The 3,983-nt window shown below is 39.5% G+C and overlaps 1 long non-coding RNA gene across 1 annotated transcript in view; it reads left to right on the top strand.

The window, feature by feature from the left end:
• Window positions 1-3,323: 3,323 nt before the first annotated feature.
• The window catches only part of LOC107678792 (uncharacterized), a 1,135-nt gene continuing 475 nt past the window's right edge, over window positions 3,324-3,983 (top strand). The window contains exons 1-2 of the long non-coding RNA XR_001632971.1: window positions 3,324-3,374; window positions 3,820-3,906. This is a non-coding gene — a long non-coding RNA (uncharacterized LOC107678792). The remainder of the gene's footprint in view (window positions 3,375-3,819; window positions 3,907-3,983) is intronic.

Raw genomic sequence — 3,983 nt, 5'->3', positions numbered from 1 at the left:
ATGCGAGCAGCTATCGTCGGATCATCAGGATGGAATGAGAGGTAGAGTTGAGTGTCATCAGCATAGCAGTGATATGAAAAGCCATGTTTCTGAATGACAGAACCTAGTGATGCTATGTAGACAGAGAAGTGAAGTGGTCCAAGAACTGAGCCCTGAGGCACCCCAGTAGTTAGATGTTGCGACTTGGACACCTCACCTCTCCAAGATACCTTGAAGGACCTATCTGAGAGGTAAGACTCAAACCACTGCAGTGCGGTTCCTGAGGTGACCTTTGCCAAATGGGTTGAGAAGAGGATCTGGTGGTTAACTGTGTCAAAATCAGCAGACAGATCCAGCAAGATAAGTATTGAATATTTGGAATCCGCTCTTGCCAGTCTTAGGGCTTCACAACAACTGTGAGCAAGGCAGTCTCGATTGAATGTCCACTTCTGAAACCAGACTGGTTGCTGTCGAGGAGGCTGTTCTGTGCGAGAAAGGCAGAGACTTGGTTGAACACAGCTCATTCAAGTGTTTTTGCAAGTGTCTGTAGTTCTCTAAAAGAGATGCTAAAAGATACTTAGCCTATGTATTAAAGGAACACTTTCGTGCTTGTGTGTGGTCGTAGATTTTTAAGAACAATCACACAGGATAGTTCAAAAATGATTAGTCCACAGATAGCTACAAGTTTATTTCAGCTGTTGCACGCAAATGATAATTAATAACAGAGTTTTAAAGCCTCGCAAGCTACAAATACAGAGCACAACGAACTGAAATCAATCTATACAACTAGCTGAAGTTTGCTGGAATTTATCCTAACATTACACAAAGAATGCCTGCAATCATTCAGTCAGGAACGGCTGCACAAAACGTGCAAACTAATAAAAACATTATATACTGTTACGATGAACAAAAGTAGTTTAGGCATAAGTTTGCGCAACGTTGAAAATATATTTACCTTTTTCTAAATATTCCATTAAACCTGCCGAGAACGTAAACTAAAATTTTCAGTTACACACGCATGTCCTGGGAAACTCATGAATATTCATGTTTGCTGCAGCCACTGAAACTGAAAAGAGAGCAGCGTAAGCTTTCGAATCGCTCTTGTGGTGCTTTGATGTCTGAGCAGCGCCGCTTCGAGCCCAGCACACGTAATGTTTCTTGTGCTGAGTTTAGGGCTGTCCAAATTCTGGCTTTTGATTTTTTTTTCTGACGTGTTGGTGTTATATCTTTCATTTGGATGTTATAAGTTGCACTGAGTAAATACAGCTGGATAAAAAAAAAAACTCTGTCCGTCTTAATTTCAGGCTGCAAAGCAACATGTGATTATTTTAAAGGGGGCTGATTCTTTTTTATACCCACTATAGATTAATATCAAAGCCATATGAAGTGAAGGCCTTGGACTACAAGTAGTGCATAAAGGGGTTTTATAAGATTAAAAACAGGAGGCTGAAATGTTCCGCTTGTGCACTGTGTAGATCATGGGGTGTCCAGTCCTGCTCCTGGAGGGCCACTGTCCTGCAGAGTTCAGCTGCAACCCCAGTTAAACACACCTCAACCAGCTAATCAAGCTCTTACTAGGCATACTAGAAACTTCCAGGCAGGTGTGTTGAGGCAAGCTGGAGCTGAACTCTGCAGGACCAGGGCTCGCAAAATTGCTAGCCCGACGTCCTTGGGCTGTTGTGTTTTCCAGTCAGGCTACCAAAATATATCGGCGCCCTGCCCCACGGGCTATCTGAAATAGTGATATAAATCCCTTCCTTGATTTGCGTTGTTTACTCACTTACAGTAGGGGTGAAACTGATCGTAGTTGATCATTTGCATGTCTTTCTAAGTCTTGCCGATGTAAACATTCAAGCCTTTTAAACTAGGGATGCACTATATTATCGGAACATTATTGGAATTTGATTCCGATAATGTTCCGATAATATAGTGCTGATTTGAAAAATTATGCCGATATGTCTTGCCGGATAGGGGGAGTAGCTCACATGTGCTCAGGGTGTGCTAGCGATAAGATCACGTCAGCAGTGTGGTCATTCTTGAAGTAAACCTTTTCCTGAATAATGATTAGATTCACTGTTTTGGATCGCCGCATTGAATTTGAGAACGCATGTACAGAATGACACGTCCGGTGCGGCAGCATCCCCCAGGTCCTAATGCCTGTCCGGTAAGGTGTTTTATTTAGGGGGTGCTGTTGGTTTACTTGGTTTACTTGGCTGTTGGTTTACTGCTTCGCTAAAGATAGGCGCCTAGCCTATTTTTGACAGACACTGCGTCCAAGCCGCATAGCAAATACAAAATAAAAGTAAAAAAATCCTATCAATTTCAAAATAAATGCCTTGTGCAGACTCCAGATCGTATTTCACATCACTATATACTTCTTAGGAGGTTAGAAATGGATGACGAGAGATTCATCTTCAAAGCATAGAGTATAATTGCAGGAGTTGTATGAGTGGAATAAACTGAATTAAACCAGAATGAAATGAAGCTCAGCGAATATTTGAGACACGTACATGAGAGATATATCTATAGAAAGCTTGACATGTCTAGTTTTAAACAAAGTCGTGTTGAAAACAAATAATAACATTTGATGACACATAATAATGTGACAAAGTAATCAGTATGAAACCCCAACTCAATGTCAAGTCTTGCCCGTCTGCCTTCATTATCTCTAATTAGATCACGCCCACGAGCCGATCGCGCTTTTGATATTACAATAGTCCACGTGAGACGTGCAGCGTGTAAACGCCCACATCACGGCAAACAAAGCAGCGAGACTTTTCCTCAAGTTCATCTCGTCTACTGTTCGTTTCTGGAAGGAGACGCACTAAGAGGAATGAGACAGAATTTTCCTCAGATTAAGACGCGCTGAGAGGAAAAATTTTTGGATTTTCCTCAGAAGAACGCGGTCGGCTTGATATCCAGTGGAGGATATCATTTACACCAGTAAGTAGTTTTTTATTAGCCTACTTGCATTAGTTGTTATTGTGTTACTGTGACATAACTTGTACATATTTTACTAGTTAAGACTTTTTTCAAACCATGATTCCTGACTAAATGTATAATCAAGTGAAACATTATGAAGATTCATTCACTGCATCTAATGTGTCACAACACCAGAATGTTTTTTTTAATGTTCTATAAAATAGACAGCAGCGATATAAAAGTAATATGAGTTATAATGTTAATAATGTTACAGTAAGAATGTTTAGACTAAACTTTACCATAGGCTTTGCTCGCGAAGATCTTTATAGTGTGCGTAACAATAATAATTTATGTTTAGCTTCTGTTCGCAAATATCTGCTCTGGTGTAAATGTTTTGAATGTTTTATACTCGGTCATTGGCAAAAGGCACACGCGTGTCATTCAGTTTTGAGTTAGCTGGAAAATCATACTGAGTAAGTGCACAGTATAGTAATTGTACTTTTATTATGCCTAAGACTATATGGTAATATTATTTGTTGTTGTGATGCATCGACAGACATATACGCGCGTCCTTTCTTATCAGTGATGCAATTTATTTATCAGCTATGCATCTTCTGGTAATTGCTAACAACTGTTTCAGTTTTTGTTTAGGACTGTGGACATCACTCGCATAATTGCACAAGAAAGGCACACGTGTCGTTTAGTTTTGAGTTCGCTGGAAAATCATACTGAGTAAGTGCACAGTATAGTAATTGTACTTTTATTATGCCTAAGACTATATGGTAATATTATTTGTTGTTGTTAGTGTTAGAATGTTGTTCCTTTGTAATTGGCATTCTGTTTTCTTATGAAGTATGCATACTATACTAAGGTACTGTGGGAACAAAATGCTAACAATTGTATATAAAATTCTTTTAGGACTGAATACACCACTCTTGCCTTCACCTGCATCTCTCACAGGAAGGGGATGCTCGTTCAGTTTTCAACTCCATTCAGAATCTTAGAGTAAGTGTGCATTCACTATTTTACAGATGTTACTTTCATTTGATTTATTTGCTGTATGGTAAACTATGTTTGCTATG

Source organism: Sinocyclocheilus anshuiensis, unplaced genomic scaffold (assembly GCF_001515605.1).
Source record: "Sinocyclocheilus anshuiensis isolate Anshui unplaced genomic scaffold, SAMN03320099.WGS_v1.1 scaffold2154, whole genome shotgun sequence".
Taxonomy (NCBI): domain Eukaryota; kingdom Metazoa; phylum Chordata; class Actinopteri; order Cypriniformes; family Cyprinidae; genus Sinocyclocheilus; species Sinocyclocheilus anshuiensis.
The sequence above is the reverse complement of the archived record's forward strand: the minus strand, read 5'-3'. Positions and strand labels throughout refer to the sequence as shown.